This window comes from Bubalus kerabau, unplaced genomic scaffold (assembly GCF_029407905.1).
Source record: "Bubalus kerabau isolate K-KA32 ecotype Philippines breed swamp buffalo unplaced genomic scaffold, PCC_UOA_SB_1v2 scaffold_53, whole genome shotgun sequence".
NCBI classification, from domain to species: domain Eukaryota; kingdom Metazoa; phylum Chordata; class Mammalia; order Artiodactyla; family Bovidae; genus Bubalus; species Bubalus kerabau.
Genome location: NW_026577907.1, coordinates 931228 through 953446, shown reverse-complemented (window position 1 = coordinate 953446; position 22219 = coordinate 931228).

Sequence of the window (22219 nt, the reverse complement as noted above, 5' to 3'; positions counted from 1 at the left end):
CACAGAGACAATCCAAGCTGTCTATGATTTAGGGATAAAACGAGGACTACAGAAAGGCAAGATGACCTGACCTAGGAGGGCCATGATATTCTATAGAACCAGACAAAGTTGGTTACCAAGGAAACTTTTTTCCTTGGAACCCGGAAAGCTGGTTCTTTGCATATGCAATGACCAACAATTAGCTTGTTACCCAAGCCTGCCTTACTGCCACCCCCATCCCCCCACTCCCCAGAAGACTGGCTCAAAGAAATATTTTAAATCTCAGGCGGAAACCTGGAAGATGTCTTGTCTGTCTGTTTGGATTAAGGTATGTGTCAGTGTGAGCCCTGTGTTTTTTGATAATATTGCTCAAGTTCTGAGTTCTGATTTCAATGGTCTCAAGACAAGGCAGCCCTTCCAAATCAAACTGCTGGAAATACAAGAAAACATTGACCTAAATGAATGTCAGAGTCCCGTGAACTGGGAACTAGTCAATATTAAATATCTAGTATTTTTGGTTTTGCTCCTCCATTATAGACATGTCTAAGAGTCAACAACATTAAGCACAACATGTTCATAGTGCCTAGGTTTCTTTTGAGGTAAAAATTGCTCTATTGTTATATCTGTCACAAGCTTGTCAGCAAGAAACTACCTGGAAACGACAACAACAAAAGTAAAAAATGTAAATGTGATATGAGCTTTTAGACAAACCCTTTACAATAATTATACTCTAAAATATCTGCCTCTCATAGTCTTGATTGAAGGCAGAGGAGAAGGGGATGACAGAGGATAAGATGGTTGGATGGCATCACTGACTCGATGGACATGAGTTTGAGCAAGCCCCTGGAGCTGGTGACAGACACGGAAGCCTGGCGTCCTTCAGGCCACGGGGTCCCAAAGAGTCAGACACGACTGAGCAACTGAACTGAACTGAACTAACAAACGTTTCTCCAGGTGTTTTGGTTACCCGAGTTTCTATCCTTGTGACGACAGTGTATTGAATAGCTAGGTCATTTCCAAATAAATGAAAGTTCTGAAACATTCACGACTTGAAAGGACCTCCCTTTTACACAGAAACAAAAGAGATTTTTGACTCTCCATGAATAGTGTCTGGCACCATCCTGACATGTTAAATGTAAGAAAGCAATTGTTTTGTTTTGTTTTGTTCTGTTCTTGGGGGTGGGGGGAGGGGGGCGGGCTATAGCGAATGCCAATATAAAAGTCAGTTCTTGGTTGCTGAAGGGAAATGTATGACTTGTTATTACAAGAAAGTATGTGGAATGCAATGGCACTTGAGGAAGGAAAACAAAGTAGTTCTGTCTTACAGGTGGCCGTTTCAGGATGGGAGAAGCAAAGGAATGGGTACAGAATGGGATAAGCAGGTTGTAGGGAAAGTGGACCCCCAGAAAAGAGTTCTGTGCCTAGCACAAGTTTTCTTGAGATGTCGAACTGCCTTTGCTAATGGAGTTTAAGTTTCTTTACCTCTTAAGTGATCTCTTCTAGGTTGACCTAGAACAGAAATCTTTGGTTAGCTTTGGCTAAGTGGAGAAGTAGTGTTTCACGGTGACATATGTGATCCTTCCTGACTGTTTGCAGCCCTTTTGATATCGATGCACTGCTTCTGCTGCTGCTGCCGCCGCTGCTGCTGCTAAGTCGTTTCAGTCGTGTCCGACTCTGTGCAACCCCATAGACGGCAGCCCATGAGGCCCCGCAGTCCCTGGGGTTCTCTAGGCAAGAACACTGGAGTGGGTTGCCATTTCCTCCTCCCATGCATGAAAGTGAAAAGTGAACGTGAAGTCGCTCAGTGGTGTCCGACTCTTAGCGACCCCATGGACTGCAGCCTACCAGGCTCCTCCATCCATGGGATTTTCCACGCAAGAGTACTGGAGTGGGGTGCCATTGCCTTCTCCCATATCTATGCACAAGCCTGCCTAAATCATTGACTTCTAGCTAGCTTTGGGATGCCAATGACCATCCACCCTTACAAGGCAACAGAGAAGAGAAAAACACTTACCACAGGAGGTCCTGGTAAGGAACGAGGAACTAACAAGCTCCCGCCAACCAGGATTCTGCAGAGGTCAACAAGAGGTCAGTAAGAGATGGAAGACTGCAGTCCAGAGGTCCTAGCAACTTCCATCTTGCAGCAGAGACCCAGCATAGTCAAAACGAATTCAATGTTGCAAAAAATAAATAAACAAATAAAGGACAGAAGTTCTTTGAACACATGACTGAGATTAGGGGTGAGGCAGTACATGTACAGTGCCCGGAAAATCTTAAAGTATGAGAAAGGAAAGAAATTAAAGACAACTATCAAGCTGTCCAAACTGATAAAAACGAAAGATTACACAGTTTTTTCTGTATATATTACCAGATAATAATCTGAAAAGGAATTAAAAAAAATTCCCTTTCAATAATGTCAACATGAATACAACACTTTGCCATGGATGTAACGAGGATGACAAGACTGGCACACTGGAACTTATACACCCTGGCTGAAAACTATCCTGAATACATGGACAGGTATTCCATAACAATGGAAAGACTTAAGATGGCAATACCATGGAATGCATCTTCAATCTGAAATGAAGATTTGATATGATTTGATCGCTCAGAGCTTTTGTGTCATCAATTGTTATTAAAGTATAAATGAGATAGAGAAAACTGCTGACTTAGACTTGAGGCGGGGTGTACGCCCTGCTGGTCTCTAGCCAGATATTCTACAGGCACTAGCAGTCAGCTAAGGAAAGAAAGGCACTGTCTCAGGGAATGGCACCAGGCCCCTCCCCCACGACATGCCTTGAGGTCACATTGGCAGCAGGTGAGTCATCCTGGGCCAAAAACTGATTGACATGAATCTTGAAGAAAGGCAGTATTCCAGGCAAATATATCATTTCCTTAACATAGATTAGGAGAACAAGGTACGAGGAAAACATACTGTTTTGTTCAAGTCGCTTCTGAGCCTATTGGGGGAACCGACCTGAAGCCAGAGTCCAGCAGATATACATAGGATATTTACATCGCTTAAGACAAACATTTCCTCAGGAACAAATGCATTGCTTAGCTCAAGGTTTGTCTGCGAAATTCTTACACATCAGGAGATGGCTCCGAGCTGGGTTTCTACACACAAGAACATGAATGCAAAGGACAAGCCTGCACAGCCCATCTGCCCCCCTCCCCCACAGCCAGCAGCATTTCCAAGTGACCTCCTAAGGCCTTCCCCAAAATACAGGGGCAACTCTGGGTTTCCTGTTTCCCTCACTTCGAACACTTTTCTTAAAAAAAAAAAAAAATCCTGCACACTTCTTGATAGAATGCCACAGTGCAAGGAAAACAGGCCTTCGATACTTAAACCTCCCTGTGCCAAACACTTGGGGCTTGGTTCTGTTTTGTTTTGTTTTTTAATTACACCACCACATAATTTAAACTTTTTACAATTTCTAATTATTCAGTACCAAAACACCAAACTTTTATTGCACAAGGTCCCCATGAAAAGGCCCACGCATCAGGACAGCCACAGAATCTGCCATGAAAGGGCAGCAAGGTGCCCTCCCCCCTTCTTTGCTGCCTGGGCGGCCACCAGGGTTTGAAATCCATGCACCCTACTAAGTTTCTAGGGTGCAATCCGTGGACCCTTCCCTTTCCCATCCCAGCAGGTGCTCAAGGGCCCGCTGGCTTACAAAGTGCCAGAAGCAGGGCTGGGCCAGCTGGCCAGAGTTCAGTGTTCTGTCCCTTGGACTTCCAGGGGACACTAGGCTGCTTGGGAAAACCATGCAGACTGAGATTTTTCAGCAAAGGGGTGGAGCGGTAAAGGCCTTGACACCAAGGGCGAGGCCTTTCTGCGACCGCCAGGTTGGGGAGCTCTGAGAATGTGCCAACAGAGGGCGGAATACTTGGTTCCCTGCTCCAAGCAGTCCCAGTTCCCTGACCTGTGGCCCGCAGCCCTCCGCTGCACCCACTAGATGTGGATCCTTGGGGACACAGGAGCATAGGAAATGGGCGTTCCTAGCCGCAGTGGCGACCCCCGAGAGCACAACTGGGACCGAACCCCCACCCACAGCCATCTAAATCTCGACCCGCGCAGCCCAGGTTTACCCCGCCCCGGGTGCGCTCCCGGCGCGTTTCCAGCCGCAGTGGCCACCACCGAGAGCACAACTGGGAAGCCCTCCCCCACCCCCGCCAGGAGCCGAACCCCGCCCCGTGCCACCCGGGTTCACCCCGCCCCTGCCGCACTCCCAGCGCGTTTCCAGCTGCAGTGGGGACCCCCGAGAGCACAACTGTTACCGCCCCCCACCCCCTCCCGACCAGAACCCCGACCCGCGCCGCCCGGGATCGCCCCGCCCCTGCCGCGCTCCCGGGGCGTTGCCCACTTCCACCAGGGGCTCCTGGTGAGCCCCGTCCCCACGCCCGGTTCCAGGAGAGGATCTCGGACCTCGCTACTGCCGCCAGGTCAAACACGAGGACAATACATCCACCCCACAGAGACAATCCAAGCTGTCTATGATTTAGGGATAAAATGAGGACTACAGAAAGGAAAGATGTCCTGACCTAGGAGGGCCATGAGAGTCTATAGATCCAAACAAAATTGGGTACCAAGGAAACTTTTTTCCTTGGAACCCGGAAAGCTGGTTCTTTGCATATGCAATGACCAACAATTAGCTTGTTACCCAAGCCTGCCTCGCTGCCACCCCCACTCCCCCCCCCCACTCCCCAGGAAAACGGCTCAAAGAAATATTTTAAACCTCAGGCGGAAAACTGGAAGATGTCTTGTCTGTCTGTCTGGATTAAGGTATGTGTCAGTGTGAGCCTTGTGTTTTTTGATAATATTGCTCAAGTTCTGAGTTCTGATTTCAATGGTCTCAAGACAAGGCAGCCCTTCCAAATCAAACTGCTGGAAATACAAGAAAACATTGACCTAAATGAATGTCAGAGTCCCGTGAACTGGGAACTAGTCAATATTAAATATCTAGTATTTTTGATTTTGCTCCTCCACTATAGACATGTCTAAGAGTCAACAACATTAAGCACAACATGTTCATAGTGCCTAGGTTTCTTTTGAGGTAAAAATTGCTCTATTGTTATATGTGTCACAAGCTTGTCAGCAAGAAAGTACCTGGAAACAGCAACAACCAATGTAAAAAATGTAAATGTGATATGAGCTTTTAGATAAACTCTTAACAATAATTATACTCTAAAATATCTGCCTCTCATAGTCTTGATTGAAGGCAGAGGAGAAGGGGATGACAGAGGATAAGATGGTTGGATGGCATCACTGACTCGATGGACATGAGTTTGAGCAAGCCCCTGGAGTTGGTGATGGACACGGAAGCCTGGCGTCCTGCAGGCCACGGGGTCCCAAAGAGTCAGACTCGACTGAGCAACTGAACTGAACTGAACTTACAATCGTTCCTCCAGGTGTTTTGGTTACCTGAGTTTCTATCCTGGTGCTAAACTAAGTGACGACAGTGTATTGAATAGCTAGGTCACTTCCAAATAAATGAAACTTCTTAAACATTCACGACTTGAAAGGACCTCCCTTTTACACAGAAACAAAAGAGATTTTTGACTCTACATGAATAGTGACTGGCACCATCTGAACATATTAAATGTAAGAAAGCAATTTTTTTGTTTTGTTTTGTTTTGTTCTGTTCTTGCAGGAAGCGGGGTGGGCGCTATTATCACTGATAGGTATGCTCACCAATCTATCAAATGCCAATATAAGAGTCAGTTCTTGGTTGCTGAAGGGAAATGTATGACTTGTTATTACAAGAATGTATGGAATGCAATCACACTTTAAGAAGGAAAACGAAGTAGTTCTGTCTTACAGGTGGCATTTTCAGGACGGGAGAAGCAAAGGAATGGGTACAGAATGGGATAAGGAAGTTGTAGGGAAAGTAGGCCCCCAGAAAAGAGTTTTGTGCCTAGCACAAGTTTTCTTGAGATGTTGAACTGCCTTTGCTAATGGAGTTTAAGTTTCTTTACCTCTTAAGTGATCTCTTCTAGGTTGACCTAGAACAGAAATCTTTTGTTAGCTTTGGCTAAGAGGAGAAGTATTGTTTCACGGTGACATATGTGATCCTACCTGACTGTTCTCATCCCCTTTGATATCTATGCACTGCTGCTGCTGCTGCTGCAGCTGCTAAGTGGTTCAGTTGAGGCCGACCCTGTGCCACGCCATAGATGGCAGCCCACCAGGCCCCGCAGTCCCTGGGGTTCTCTAGGCAAGAACACTGGAGTGGGTTGCCATTTCCTCCTCCTATGCATGAAAGTGAAAAGTGAAAATGAAGTCGCTCAGTGGTGTCCGACTCTTAGCCACCCCATGGACTGCAGCCTACCAGGCTCCTCCGTCCTTGGGATTTTCCAGGAGTGGGGTGCCATTGCCTTCTCCCATATCTATGCACAAGCCTGCCTAAATAATTGACTTCTAGCCAACTTTGGGATGCCCATGACCACCCACCCTTACCAGGCAACAGAGAAGAGAAAAACACTTACCACAGGAGGTTCTGATAAGGAACAAGGAACTAACAAGCTCCCACCTACCAGGAATCTGCAGAGGTCAACAAGAGGTCAGCAAGAGATGAGAGACTGCAGTCCAGAGGTCCTAGCTACTTCCATCTAGCAACAAACACCCAGCATAGTCAAAACGATTTCAATGTTAAAGAATAAATAAATAAATAAATAAATAAATAAAAGGACAGAAGTTCTTTGAACACATGTCTGAATTTAGGGGTGAGGCATTACATATGTGTCCCAGGATAATCTTAAAGTGTCAGAAAGTAAAGAAATTAAAGACAACTCTCAAGCTGTCCAAACTGATCAAAATGAATGATTACACAGTTTTATCTGTATACATTAGCAGATAATAATCTGAAAAGGAATTTTAAAAAATTCCCTTTCAATAATATCAACATGAATAAAACACTTTGCCATGGATGTAACGAGGATGACAAGACTGGCACACTGGAAATTATACACCCTGGCTGAAAACTATCCTGAATACATGGACAGATATTCCATAACGATGGAAAGACTTAAGATGGCAATACCATGGAATGCATCTTCAATCTGAAATGAAGATTTGATATGATTTGATCGCTCAGAGCTTTTGTGTCATCAAGTGTTATTAAAGTATTAAAGAGATAGAGAAAGCTGCTGACTTAGACTTGAGGCGGGGTGGGGGGGGTAGTAAGAGTACCCCCTGCTGGTCTTTAGCCAGATATTCTACAGGCACTAGCAGTCAGCTAAGGAAAGAAAGGAACTGTTTCAGGGAATGGCACCAGGCCCTTCCCCCACGACATGCATTGAGATAATATTGGCAGCAGGTGAGTCATCCTGGGCCAAAACTTGATTGACATGAATCTTGAAGAAAGGCAGTATTGCAGGCAAATATATCATTTCCTTAACATAGATAAGGAGAACAAGCTAGGAGGAAAACATGCTGTTTTGTTCAAATCGCTTCTGAGCCTTTTGGGGGAACCGACCTGAAGCCAGAGTCTAGTGGAAATACATAGGATATTTACATCGCTTAAGACAAACATTTTCTTAGGAAAAAATGCATTGCTTAGCTCAAGGTTTGTCTGCGAAATTCTTACACATCAGGAGATGGCTCTGAGCTGGGTTTCCACACACAGGAACATCCATGCAAAGGACAAGCCTGCACAGCCCATCTGCCGCCCTCCCGCACATCCAGCAGCATTTCCAAGTGACCTCCTAAGGCCTTCCCCAAAATACAGGGGCACCTCTGGGTTTCCTGTTTCCCTCACTTCGAACACTTTTCTTAAAAAAAAAAAAAAAAATCCTGCACACTTCTTGATAGAATGCCACAGTGCAAGGAATACAGTCCTTCAATATTTAAACCTCCATTTGCAAAACACTTGGAGCTTGGTTTTGTTTTGTTTTGTTTTTTAATTACACCACCACATAATTTAAAGCTTTTACACGTTCTAATTATTCAGTTCCAAAACACCAAACTTTTATTGCACAGGGTCCTCATGAAAAGGCCCACGCAGCTGGACAACCACAGATTCTGCCATGAAAGGGCAGCAAGGTGCCCTCCCCCCTTCTTTGCTGCCTGGGCGGCCACCAGGGTTTGAAATCCATGCACCCTACTAAGTTTCTAGGGTGCAATCCGTGGACCCTTCCCTTTCCCATCCCAGCAGGTGCTCAAGGGCCCGCTGGCTTACAAAGTGCCAGAAGCAGGGCTGGGCCAGCTGGCCAGAGTTCAGTGTTCTGTCCCTTGGACTTCCAGTGGACACTAGGCTGCTTGGAAGAACCGCGCAGACTCGGAGATTTTTCAGCAGAGGGGTGGAGCGGTAAAGGCCTTGACCCCAAAGGCAAGGCCTTTCTTCGACCGCCAGGTTGGGGAGCTCCGAGAATGTGCCAACAGACGGCGGAATACTTGGTTCCCTGCTCCACGCAGTCCCAGTTCCCTTACCTGTGGTCCGCAGCCCTCCACTGCACCCACGGGATGGCGATCCTTGGGGACCCAGGAGCGGACGAAATGGGCGTTCCCAGCCGCAGTTGCAACCCCCGAGAGCGCAACTGGGAACCCCTCCCCATCCCCCCCATGAGCCGACCCCCGCCCCGCGCCCTCAGGGTTAGCCCCGCCCCTGCCGCGCTCCCGGCGCGTTCCCAGCCGCAGTGGCGACCCCTGGGAGCACAACTGGGACCGACCCCCACCCAAAGCCATCGGAATCTCGACCCGCGCAGCCCGGGTTTACCCAGTCCCGGGTGCACTCCCGGCGCGTTTGCAGCCTCAGTGTCCACCTCTGAGAGCACAACTGGGAAGCCCGCCCCCACCCCCGCCAGAAGCCGACCCCCGCCCCACGCCGCCCGCGTTCGCCCCGCCCCTGCACGGTCCAGGTACCTTCCCAGCTTCTAGCGTTCACGCCCGGGTAGGAGCAGGATGTAGGAGTATGGGAGATGTGTCTGGAGCCTGACAGCCTCAGCTCCGCTCTGGCCTGCCCTTTGGACCTAGGAGCCAGGCCAACTTGCAGAGGGCTTAGGGCCCCATTGTATGCAAACTACCAAGGCCTACCGCAAGGAGAGCTCTGTCCGAGGGAAGGGAAGCGCCCCAGGCTGCATTCCCAAGCTGTTGTTTAGCCGCCCAGACTCAGCGCTGCACAGGGGTAATCAGGCTCTCTGTGCCCGCAGCTTCACACACAGGTGTGTCTCCGTAGGAATCAAGAAAGATCCTGACAGAGTGAGGTTCATTAGAGCTATACTAAAGAGCAAAGTCTTGTCCATGTGGTCTTGCCTTCCCCTGTGCCTTTGGGTCTCCAGGCTCGGCCCCAGCTCCGTGGAAACAACCCCTGAGAAAATATCTTCAAGATCCACTTTTCCCAGTGTCTGGGAACCGGGGTTCGTAGGAGGAGAGAAAAGCACGCCTCCATAGGGAACGAAAAGGCAGCCCACCTGCCTGTGTTTTGAAGCCTCTATTTGGAAGGAATGGGTTAGCTTCTCCTAAAGGAGACCTCCAGATCTGCTCAGAAGTCGGTAATTCCAGAGGCAGGGTGCTGGTTCCTGACTGCCCTTTGCTAGCCTTGCAAAGATATTCCTAGATTCTAGAGTTATTTTCCATGAAGGAGCAGGCTTCGGGAATGTGTCAGACGGGACTGGCTCCTTATTGACCTCAGCTCAGCTATTGCCTTTCCATTCAAACTAGGACAAGGCCCTACTTTATGAAGGGCAAGGGTCTTCTTCTTTGCAAACTGCCAAGGGCTACAGCAATGAGACCTCTGTCAAGGTGAGGGAAGCCTAAGAGGATGGATTCTCAAGCAGGTGCTTTGCCACAAAGCATCAGCACCCCACGGAGAGAATCAAGCTCCCTGTGCACCAATGTTGGGAGTGTAGCTTCACACACAGAGTTGTCTCTATAGGAGCCAAGAATGTTCCTGAGAGATTAGGTTCACTAAACCTCTCCTACAGAGCATAGACCTGTCCATGTGGTTTTGCCTTCCCCTGTGAGTTGGGTCCTCGAGGTCTGCCACACCTCCGGGGAAACTATCCCTGAGAAAAGATCTCCAGGAACCGCTTCGCCGAGGCTGGGAAATGCTGTTCACATGAAGTAAGGCAAGCGAATCTCCTGCATAGTAAAAGAGGCCTTACAGTCCCTGGAGGAGCAGGCTGCCAGAATGTGTGAAACCTGACTGTTGCCTTACTGGCCTCAGCTCCGCCATTGCCTGTTCATCCGAGCTAGCACCCAGGCCTACTTGGAAAAGCGTTTGGGTGCAGATTTCTACAAAGTGCCAAGGGCTACAGCAGTGAGAATTCTCTCAGTGGTAAGGGAGAGCATTTTATGGATTCTCAAGCTGTTTTCTGAATGACAGCGTCAAAATGAACAGAGAGAATCAGGCTCTCTGTGCCCCTATGTTAGGTAAGCAGCTTCAAACACAGAGGTGTCTCTGTAGGAGCCAAGAATGCTCCTGAGAGATGAGGTTCACTAGAGGTCTGCTACAGAGCATAGACCTGTCCATGTGGTCTTGCCTTCCCCTGTGCCTTTGGGCCCCGGGCTCGGCCCCAGCTCCGTGGAAACAACCCCTGAGAAAATATCTTCAAGATACGCTTTTCCCAGAGGCTGGGAACTGGGGTTCATAGGAGGAGAGAAAAGCAAGCCTCCTTCGGGCACGAAAGGCAGCCAACCTGCCTGTGTTTTGAAGCCTCTATTTGGAAGGAATGGGTTAGCTTCTCCTAAAGGAGACCTCCAGATCTGCTCAGAAGTCGGTAATTCCAGAGGCAGGGTGCTGGTTCCTGACTGCCCTTTGCCAGCCTTGCAAAGACATTCCAAGATTCTAGAGTTATATTCCATGAAGGACAGGCTTCGGGAATGCGTCAGAGGGGACTGGCTCCTTATTGGCCTCAGCTCAGCTATTGCCTTTCCATTCAAACTAGGACAAGGGCCTACTTTATGAAGGGTAAGGGTCTTCTTCTTTGAAACTGCCAAGGGCTACAGCAATGAGACCTCTGTCAAGGCGAGGGAAGCCTAAGAGGACGGATTCTCAAGCAGGTGCTTTACTACAAAGCATCAGCACCCCACGGAGAGAACCAAGATCCCTGTTCCCCAATGTTGGGAGTGTAGCTTCACACACAGAGTTGTCTCTATAGGAGCCAAGAATGTTCCTGAGAGATTAGGTTCACTAAACCTCTCCTACAGAGCATAGACCTGTCCATGTGGTTTTTCCTTCCCCTGTGAGTTGGGTCCCCGAGGTCCGCCACACCTCCGGGGAAACTGTCCCTGAGAAAAGATCTCCAGGAACCGCTTCGCTGAGGCTGGGAAACGCTGTTCACAGGAAGTAAGGCAAGCGAATCTCCTGCAGAGAAAAAGAGGCCTTACTGTCCCTGGAGGAGCAGGCTGCCAGAGTGTGTGAAACCTGACTGTTGCCTTACTGGCCTCAGTTCCACCATTGCCTGTTCCTCCGAACTAGGACCCAGGCCTATTTGGAGAAGCGTTTGGGTGCGGATTTCTACAAAGTGCCAAGGGCTACAGCAGTGAGAATTCTCTCAGCGGTAAGGGAGAGCATTTTATGGATTCTCAAGCTGTTTTCTGAACGACTGCGTCAAAATGAACTGAGAGAATCAGGCTCTCTGTGCCCCTATGTTAGGTACGCAGCTTCACACACAGAAGTGTCTCTATAGGAGCCAAGAATGTTCCTGAGAGATGAGGTTCACTAGAAGTCTGCTACAGAGCATAGACCTGTCCATATGGTTTTGCCTTGCCCTGTGAGTTGGGTCCCCGAGGTCCGCCCCAGCTCAGGGGAAGGAGCCCCTGAGAAAAGATCTCCAGGGACCGCTATTCCCCCAGGCTGGCAAACGCAGTTCACAGGAGGTAACACAAGCGAGCCTCCTGCAAGGCACAACAGGCCTTAGTCTCCCTGGACGATCAGGCTGCCAGAGTGTGTGAGACCTGACTGGTGCCTTACTGGCCTCAGCTCCGCCATTGCGTGTTTCTCCGAACTAGGACCCAGGCCTACTAGGAGAAGGGTTTGGGTATGGATTTCTAAATACTGCCAAGGGGTATAGCAATGAGAACTGTGTCACGGATAAGGAAGAGCATTGTATGGATTTTCAAGCTGTTGTTTGAACGACAGCTTCAAAGCTGCACAGAGAGAATCAGACTCTGTGTCTCCATGTTCGGTACACAGCTTCACAGACAGGGGTGTCTCCATAGGAAACAAGAACGTTCCTGACAGAGTGAAGTTCACTAGAGCTCTCCTAGAGAGCAAAGACTTGTCCATGTGGTTTTTCTTCCCCTGTGCGTTTGGGGCTCCAGGCTCGGCCCCAGCTCCGTGGAAACAACCCCTGAGAAAAGATCTTCAAGATCCGCTTTTCCCAGAGGCTGGGATGTGGGGTTCATAGGAGGCGGGAAAAGCAGGCCTCCTTCAGAGAGCAAGAGGCAGCCAAGCGGCCTGCGTTTTGAAGCCTCTATTTGGAAGAATGGGTTAGCTTCCCCTAAGGGAGACCTCCAGATCTGTTCAGAAGTCGGTAATTGAAGAGGCAGGGTGCAGGCTCCTGACTGCCCTTTGCCAGCCTTGCAGAGACATTCCTAGATTCCAGCGTTATTTTCCATGAAGGAGCAGGCTTCGGGAATATGTCAGACTTGACTGGCGCCTTATTGGCCTCAGCTCAGCTCTTGCCTTTCCTTTCAAACTAGGACAAGGGCCCACTTTATGAAAGGTAAGGGTCCTCTTCTTTCCAAACTGCCAAGGGCTACAGCAATGAGACCTCTGTCAAGGCGAGGGAAGCGTAAGCTGATGGATTCTCAAGCAGGTGCTTTGCCACAAAGCATCAGCACCCCACGGAAAGAATCTGGCTCCCTTTGCCCCTACGTTGCGTGTGTAGCTACACGCACAGAGGTGTCTCGATAGGAGCCAAGAATGTTCCTGAGAGAGGAGGTTCACTGTTGGGGGCCAGAGTGAGGCACTCCGCCCATGGCAAAGGTCATGAGGAAGGAGGCTCGACATACGCAAAGGCGGGATCGAGCCTCAGGAGTCCCCCTGGAAATCCTCGAGCATCTACCCCCATCACCAGAGCCTGCCTACCTTACTACTTTGTGCTCTCACCTACACCTCTGACTTTACGGGGGGCTGTCCCCCACCACCTCTTTCGGAGAAGGAGTTAACCTAGAGCTCCAGTTGATAAAAACCCCTGGGTGTGACAAGAGTGTTTTAACCTACAAACTCCTCTGAAGGTTCTCTAGCCTGCCTGACAGTCTTGTCCGGCCACATGTGATTGCTCACAGCCTCCCAACCATGAGAGGCACGAGATGCTTTAAACCTTCTAAAAACAGGTTCCTTAGAAAAGTTAGAAAATTATTAGTATAAGTATAATGGGCTGATTAGAAATCATATTGGTGAAGGGTTTTTCATTTGTTGAGCTGATGTTTACTGCTAAGTCTCCACATCCCCTGCCCTTATACACATTAATGAATATATAGAAGAAATAAGTATTAACCTTTGATATAAATCACGTTAGACCTTAGGCTAAGTAAATTCTTTCCTTAACTAAAACCCACTACACCCTCACCCTATAGGAATGTAACTTTATTTGGGTGGCGTCTGTTTTAAGAATAATCACCCCTGGAGAAATAAGTGTCCTGGTTGACTGACCACTGTCACAAGGAGAGGGTCGTAAATTGTCAACAGGCCCCCCGGCCAGAAGATGATGTAACACCCCTAAGACCTCTGTATACTTTTGTATGAAGCACCTGACTTTGATAAAAGTCAGGACTGCTGACCCCACGTGACTTTTGCATAACATCTCAGTGTATAAAAGTAGACCATGGAAAATAAAGAATTGGGATCAGTTTCTCGAAATACTGGTCTCCCCATGTCTCTCTCTCTCTCTCACTCTGGTTGAGTCTCCATCTGGAGCGCGGAACCCACCAAGCTTACTAATTTTGCCTGGGCTTCTAAGATCCGACCGGGGAGGCCTCAGTGTCTCCTCTCCTTCGGGAGAACGGAAGGACGCCTGCAGCCTACGTAAGTGGTGCAAGCTTCTTGTCTTGAAGTTTTATTGGTCCCCCGCGTAAACCAAGCTACTCAGCCTCTTTTCTCCACTGAATTTTCCTACTGAGCTATCCTCATTTTATTACTCTTTATATCCTTAATTAACGTTGAATTAAGCAGTTGTTCCCTGGCCCTCGCCTACGCCGTCTCTGCTTCGAATACCCTGGATCAGCTGGGGCTGGACCCCGGCAGTTAACTAGAGATCTCCTACAGAGCATAGACCTGTCCATTTGGTTTTGCCTTCCCCTGTGAGTTGGGTCCCCAAGGTCCGCCCCAACTCCGGGGAAACAGCCCCTGAGAAAAGATCTCCAGGAACTGCTTTCCGCCCAGGCTGGGAAACGCTGCTCACAGGAAGTAAGGCAAGCGAGCCTCCTGAAGGGAAATAGAGGCCTTACTGTCCCTGGAGGAGCAGGCTGCCAGAGTGTGTGACACCTGACTGGTGCCTTACTGGCCTCAGCTCCGCTATTGCATGTTCATCTGAACTTGAACCCAGGCCTACTTGGAGAAGTGTTTGTGTGCCGATTTCCAGGAACTGCGAAGGGCTACAGCAATGATAACTCTCTCAGTGGTAAGGGAGAGCATTGTGTGGATTCTCAATTTGTTGTTTGAACGACAGCGTCAAAGCTGCACAGAGAGAATCAGGTCTCTGTGTCTCTATGTTGGCAATGCAGCTTCCCACACAGAGATGTCCCCGTTGGAGCCAAGAACATTCCCCACAGACTGAGGTTCACTAGAGCACTCCTAGAGAGCAAAGACTTATCCATGCGGTTTTCCCTTCCCCTGTGCGTGTGGGTCTCTGGGATCAGCCCCTGCTCCTTGGAAACAGCCTCTGAGAAAAGATCTCCAAGAACCTCTTATCACCCAGGCTGGGAAGTGGAGTTCACAGGAGGTGGGATAAGCAAGCTTCCTTCGGCAAGAAGAGACAGCCAACCGGACTGTGTTTGGAAGCCTATATTTGCAAGGAATGGGTTAGTTTCTCCTGACCGAGACCGCAAGATGTGCTGAGAAGATAGAAATTCCAGAGGCAGGGTCGAGGTTCCTGACTGCCCTTTGCCAGCCTTGCAAAGACATTCCCAGATTCTAACGTTATTTTCCATGAAGGAGCAGGCATCGGGAATATGTCAGACTTGACTGGCGCCTTACTGGCCTCAGCTCAGCTACTGCCTTTCCATTCAAACAAGGCCAAGGGCCTACTTGGTGAAGGGTAAGGGTCAGCTTCTTTCCAAACTGCCAAGGACTACAGCAATGAGACCTCTGTCAAGGTGAGGGAAGCCTATGCGGATGGATTCTTAGCAGGTGCTTTGCCACAAAGCATCAGCACCCACGGAGAGAATCAGACTCCCTTTGCCACTATGTTGGGTGTGTAGCTTCATGCACAGAGGTGTCTCTGTAGAAGCCAAGAATGTTCCTGAGAGATGAGGTTCACTAGAGCTCTCCTACAGAGCATAGACCTGTCCATGTGGTTTTGTCTTCCCCTGTGAGTTGGGCCCCCGAGGTCCGACCCAGCTCCAGGGAAACAGCCCCTGAGAAAAAATCTCCAGGAACAGCTTTGCGCCCAGGCTGGGAAATGCAGTTCACAGGAGGCAAGGCAAGCGAGCCTCCTACAGGGAAAAAGAGGCCTTACTGCTCCTGGACGATCAGGCTGCAAGAGTGTGTGAGACCTCACTTGTGCCTTACTGGCCTCAGCTCCGCTGTTGCCTGTTATTCCGAGCTAGGACCCAGGCCTACTTGGAGAAGGGTTAGGGTGCGGATTTCTACAAACTGTCAAGGACGACAGCAATGAGAATTCTCTTAGCAGTAAGGGAGAGCATTGTATGGATTCTCAAGCTGTTGTTTGAATGACAGCTTCAAAACTACACAGAGAGAATCAGGCTCTCTGTTCCCCTATTTTGGCTGTGCAGCTTCACACACAGAATTTGACTCTGTTGGAGCCAGAAATATTCCTGAAAGACTTAGGCTCACCAAAGCTGTCCTCCAGAGCAAAGACATTGGATGTGGTTTTGCCTTCCCTTGTCAGTATGGGTCCCCTAGCTTGGCCCCAGCTCCGGGGATACAGCCTCTGAAAAAAATCTTCCAAGAAGCGATTTTCCTCCAGGCTGTTAAGCGGAATTCGCAGTTTGCAAGTTAAGGAAGCCTGCTTCGTGGAAGAGCAAGCAGCCAACTGGCCTTGTGTTAGGAAGCCTGTATTTGAAAGGAATGGGTTAGCTTCAACAGCGGGAGAACCTCAGATCTGCTCAGGGGACTGAAATACTAGAGTCATTGTCGAGGTTCTCCCTTGTCCTTTGCGCACCTTGCAAAGACATTCCTAGCTTCTAGCGTTAGTGTCCCTGTAGTAGCAGGCTGCAGGAGCGTGTGATAAATGACTGCCGCGTTCCTGTCCTCAGCTCCGCTATTGACTTTCTATTCGAACTAGAACCCAGGCCTACTTTGAGAGGGGTTAGGGTCCAGTGTTTTCAAACTGCCAAGGGCTACGGCAATGCGAGCTCTGTCAGAGGTAAGAAAAGAGCAATTGGTTGGATTCTTCAGCTGCTGCGTGGCTGCACAGCTTCCGCACCGCATGGAGAGCATGAGGCTCCTTGTGGCCCTATTTTGGGTATGCAGCAACATGCACACAGAATGTCTGTGTTCACTTATGTACAGGCTTATGAACACTAGAGCTCTCCTACAGAGCAAAGACCACTCAGTGGGCTCCAAGAGATACCTGTCGCGACTCGAGAAGAGAGTGGAGTCCTTTGCTTCCCCTCGAGATGAGGCCTGACTCCCCGGGTGAGTATGGAATGCAACCCCAAATCCCTGTCGCCTATGGAGAGGAACATTAAGTCCTGGATACAAGCCTAGATGAGGTCTAGTTTGCCCTTCAGTGAATGGAGCCCAATCCCCAGCTCTCCCTGGCAACTCGAATGGAAGATTAGACTTCCTGGGCCAACACAAGAGGAAGCCTGAATTCCCCGTCGTAACTCGAGAATCCCACCCAAACTCGAGAAAAACCACGTGCTTCCCTCGTCATCGCAAGATGAGGCCCTTTGTCCGCTACAGCATCTCAAGAGAAGTCCCACGTTCCATCCTGAAGTGCGAAACGGTACTTGGCACCCTTGATGTGACCCCAAAAGTTCCGCCACATACCAGACTCACTCAAGGGGAACACCGAGGTTCCCGGCACCACTTCATCTGAGCCCCTTCTCCTCTCCTGATTGCGACAGGAGGGTCGACTCCCCTTCTCTGTCTGCAAGGGGTTCCCGACCTTCCGGGCGCACCTCAGGATGAGGCGGGTCTCATGAGGAAGTTCGAGACATAGCCTCGTGGGTGGTGCCACATGTCGAAAGACCCCAATTTCATGGTCCACTCTTGAAAAGAACCCGATGCCAGCACACCTCTTTGAAGGAAAACCTGTGGATGAAGGCACAACACGAAGGGGCACTGACACCCGCGTGCATCGTCCAGAAAAACCCGCAGGTCCCACAGACATTTCGACAAGTGGCCTGTCACCCTGTAAACAACTCGAAAGGCAAACGAAGGTCCATTCCTCAACAGAAGACTAGGTGTGACTCTCTTGTCCCTATTCTGCAGGGACCATGGGATCCGAGTCAGAAACGGAGAGGAAGCCTGAGGTTCCTGCGTCCACTCGAGACGAAGCACTCTTCCATTGCACCACAACCAGTGGAGTCCCGAGAGGCCCCTACCAACTCCACAGTATCCCTGAGTTCTCAGAGGCACAAAAAGAAGATCCCTGAGGTCACAGGCACAAGTCGAGGGACCCCTGGGTTTTCTGCCGTGACTCGAGAAAGACCTCGAGAGTGCTTCAAAATGTGTTGAGTCGCGATTCCCCTACCATGACTCGAGAGCCATGACACGCTCCCCCTCGCGAAGCGCATGGAGACCTGACTAACCTGGCACTGCACGAGAGGCTCCATGAGTTCCTCATCGTACCTCGTGAGGAAACCCACACTGGCGCGGCAGCTCGAGGAAACACATGAGACACAACGGTCATCGTGAGATGAGGGCCATATTTTCCTGCATGGCCTGGAGACCAATCACGAGTCCTCTCTCCAAACTGAAGAGGAGGCTGGACTCCCTTGAAGCCGCTCAGGGGGCTCCAAGAGATCCGCGTCGCGACTCCAGAGGAGAGCGGAGTCCTTGGCTTCCCCTCGAGACGAGGCCTGACTCCCCGGGGGAGCCTGGAATGCAACCCCGAGATCCCCGCTTTCCCTGGAGAGGAATATTAGGTCCCGGACACACGCCTAGGTGAGGTCTCTTGGCCCCTGCAATGACTCGAGCGCAACCCCCAGCTTTCCCTCGCAACTCGAGGGGAAGATTGGGCTTCCCAGGGCCAACCCAAGAGGAAGGCTGAGATACCCATCGTAGCTCGAGAATCCCGCCGCAACTCGTGAAAAACCACGTGGTTCCCACCTCTTGGCAAGATGAGGCCCTTGCCCGGGACGGCGTCTCAAGGGAAGTCCCCTGTTCTGCCCTGAAGGGTGAAACGGTCCTTGACAGCCTACCTGCGACACCCAAAAGTTCGTCGACACGCCGTGTTCCCTCGAAGGGAACACCGAGTGTTCCGGCACTGCTTCATCTGAGACCCTTCTCCCCTCCGGAACGCGACAGGAGAGTCGATTCCCCTGCGTGGTCTGGAAGGGGTTCCCGGTCTTCCCGGCACACCTCAGGATGAGGCCGGTCTCACGAGGAAATTCGAGACCAGCCACGTGGGTGGTGACACATGCCGAACGCCCTCGATTCCCCGGTCCGCCCTTGAGAAGGACCCGAGTCCCGGACCCCTCTTCGAATGCAACCCTGTGGGTGAAGGCACAACACGAAGGGGCACTGCCACCCCCGTGCATCGTCCGCAAAGACCGCGGGTTCCACACACAGCTCGACGAGGGGCCTGAGACCCCCTGAGCAACTCGAGAGGCCAGCGGGGTTCCCTTCCTCAGACAAGACGAGGCCTGACTCTCCTCTCCCAACCCTGCAGGGACCCTGCGGTCGGAGTCCGAAACGGAGAGGAAGCCTGAGGTTCCTGCCTCCCCTCTAGGTGAGGCCCTCTTCTGTTGCGCCAGACCCAGCGGAGTCCCAAGGGGCCCCGCCACCTCCACAGGATCCCTCGCCTTTCAGAGGCACCCTGGGAAGTTCCCTAAGGTCCCCGGCAGAAGGCGAGGGACACGAGGGTTTCCCGCCGCCCCCCGAGAAAGACCTCGAGAGTCCTTCTTCAACGCGTCTCGAGGCCCTAGTCCCCTCCCGTGACTCGAGAGCCAGGACGCGCTCCCTCTCGCCACGCGCATGGAGACCTGACTTCCCTGGCGCCGCACGAGAGGCTCCCTGAGATCCTCGTCGTGCCTCGGGAGAAAACCCCCACGGGCGCCGCAGCTCGAGGAAACCCCTGAGACGCCCCCGTCCTCGCGAGCTGAGGGCCTTCTTTTCCTGCATGGCCTGGAGAGCAATCCGGGGTCCTCTCTCCAAACGGAAGAGGAGGCTGGACTCCCTTGAGGCCGCTCAGGGGGCTCCAAGAGACCCGCGTTGCGACTCGAGAGGAGATCGGAGTCCTTGGCTTCCCCTCGGACGAGGCCTGACTCCCCGGGGGAGCCTGGAATGCAACCCCGAGATCCCTGCCTTCCCTGGAGAGGAATATTAGGTCCTGGACACACGCCTAGGTGAGGTCTCTTCGGCCCTGTAGTGACTCGAGCGCAACCCCAAGCTTTCCCTCGCAACCCGAGGGGAAGATTGGGCTTCCCAGGGCCAACCCAAGGGGAAGGCTGAGATCCCCGTTGTAACTCGAGAATCCCGCCGCAACTCGAGAAAAACCACGTGGTTCCCACCTCTTGGCAAGATGAGTCCCTTGCCCGCAACGGCGTCTCAAGGGAAGTCCCCTGTTCCGCACTGAAGGGCGAAACCGTCCCTGCCAGCCTTCCTGCGACCCACAAAAGTCCCCCGACACGCCGGGGTACCCCGAGGGGAACACCGAGGGTCCCGGCACCGCTTCCTCTGAGCCCCTTCTCCCCTCCTGATCGCGACAGGAGAGGCGATTCACCTGCGTGGTCTGGAAGGGGTTCCCGGCCTTCCAGGCACACCTCAGGATGAGGCCGGTCTCACGAGGAAATTCGAGACGAGCCACGTGGGTGGGGCCACATGCCGAACGCCCCCGATTCCCCGGTCCGCTCTTGAGAAGGACCCGAGGCCCGGACCCCTCTTCGAAGGCAACCCTGTGGGTGAAGGCACAACACGAAGGGGCACTGCCACCCCCGTGCATCGTCCGCAAAGACCCGCGGGTTCCACACACAGCTCGACGAGGGGCCTGAGACCCCCTGAGCAACTCGAGAGGCCAGCGGGGTTCCCTTCCTCAGACAAGACGAGGCCTGACTCTCCTGTCCCAACTCTGCAGGGACCCTGCGGTCGGAGTCCGAACAGAGAGGAAGCCTGAGGTTCCTGCCTCCCCTCGAGGTGAGGCCCTCTTCCGTTGCGCCAGACCCAGCGGAGTCCCGAGGGGCCCCGCCACCTCCACAGGATCCCTCGCCTCTCACAGGCACCCTGGAAGTTCCCTAAGGTCCCAGGCAGAAGGCCAGGGAAACGAGGGTTTTCCGACACCCCCGAGAAAGACCTCGAGAGTCCTTCTTCAACGCGTCTCGAGGCCCTAGTCCCCTCCCGTGACTCGAGAGCCAGGACGCGCTCCCCCTCGCCACGCGCATGGAGACCTGACTTCCCTGGCGCCGCACGAGAGGCTCCCTGAGATCCTCGTCGTGCCTCGGGAGAAAACTCCCACGGGCGCCGCAGCTCGAGGAAACCCCTGAGACGCCCCCGTCCTCGCCAGCTGAGGGCCTTCTTTTCCTGCATGGCCTGGAGAGCAATCCCGGGTCCTCTCTCCAAACGGAAGAGGAGGCTGGACTCCCTTGAGGCCGCTCAGGGGGCTCCAAGAGACCCGCGTCCCGACTCGAGAGGAGAGCGGAGTCCTTGGCTTCCCTTCGAGACGAGGCCTGACTCCCCGGGGGAGCCTGGAATGCAACCCCGAGATCCCTGCCTTCCCTGGAGAGGAATATTAGGTCCCGGACACACGCCTAGGTGAGGTCTCTTCGGCCCTGCAGTGACTCGAGAGCAACCCCCAGCTTTCCCTCGCAACCCGAGGGGAAGTTTGGGCTTCCCAGGGCCAACCCAAGGGGAAGGCTGAGATCCCCGTCGTAACACGAGAATGCCGCCGCAACTCGAGAAAAACCACGTGGTTCCCACCTCTTGGCAAGATGAGGCCCTTGCCCGCCACGGCGTCTCAAGGGAAGACCCCTGTTCCACCCTGAAGGGCGAAACGGTCCCTGACAGCCTTCCTGCGACCCCCAAAAGTCCCCCGACGCGCCGGGGTCCCCCGAGGGGAACACCGAGGGTCCCGGCACCGCTTCCTCTGAGCCCCTTCTCCCCTCCTGATCGCGACAGGAGAGGCGATTCCCCTGCGTGGTCTGGAAGGGGTTCCCGGCCTTCCAGGCCCACCTCAGGATGAGGCCGGTCTCACGAGGAAATTCGAGACGAGCCACGTGTGTGGGGCCACATGCCGAACGCCCCCGATTCCCCGGTCCGCTCTTGAGAAGGACCCGAGGCCCGGACCCCTCTTCGAAGGCAACCCTGTGGGTGAAGGCACAACACGAAGGGGCACTGCCACCCCCGGGCATCGTCCGCAAAGACCCGCGGGTTCCACACACAGCTCGACGATGGGCCTGAGACCCCCTGAGCACCTCGAGAGGCCAGCGGGGTTCCCTTCCTCAGACAAGACGAGGCCTGACTCTCCTGTCCCAACTCTGCAGGGACCCTGCGGTCGGAGTCCGAAACGGAGAGGAAGCCTGAGGTTCCTGCCTCCCCTCGAGGTGAGGCCCTCTTCCGTTGACCCAGACCCAGCGGAGTCCCGAGGGGCCCCGCCACCTCCACAGGATCCCTCGCCTCTCACAGGCACCCTGGGAAGTTCCTTAAGGTCCCCGGAAGAAGGCGAGGGAAACGAGGGTTTCCCACCGCCCCCCGAGAAAGACCTCGAGAGTCCTTCTTCAACGCGTCTCGAGGCCCTAGTCCCCTCCCGTGACTCGAGATCCAGGACGCGCTCCCCCTCGCCACGCGCATGGAGACCTGACTTCCCTGGCGCCGCACGAGAGGCTCCCTGAGGTCCTCGTCGTGCCTCGGGAGAAAACTCCCACGGGCGCCGCAGCTCAAGGAAACCCCGGAGACGCCCCCGTCCTCGCGAGCTGAGGGCCTTCTTTTCCTGCATGGCCTGGAGAGCA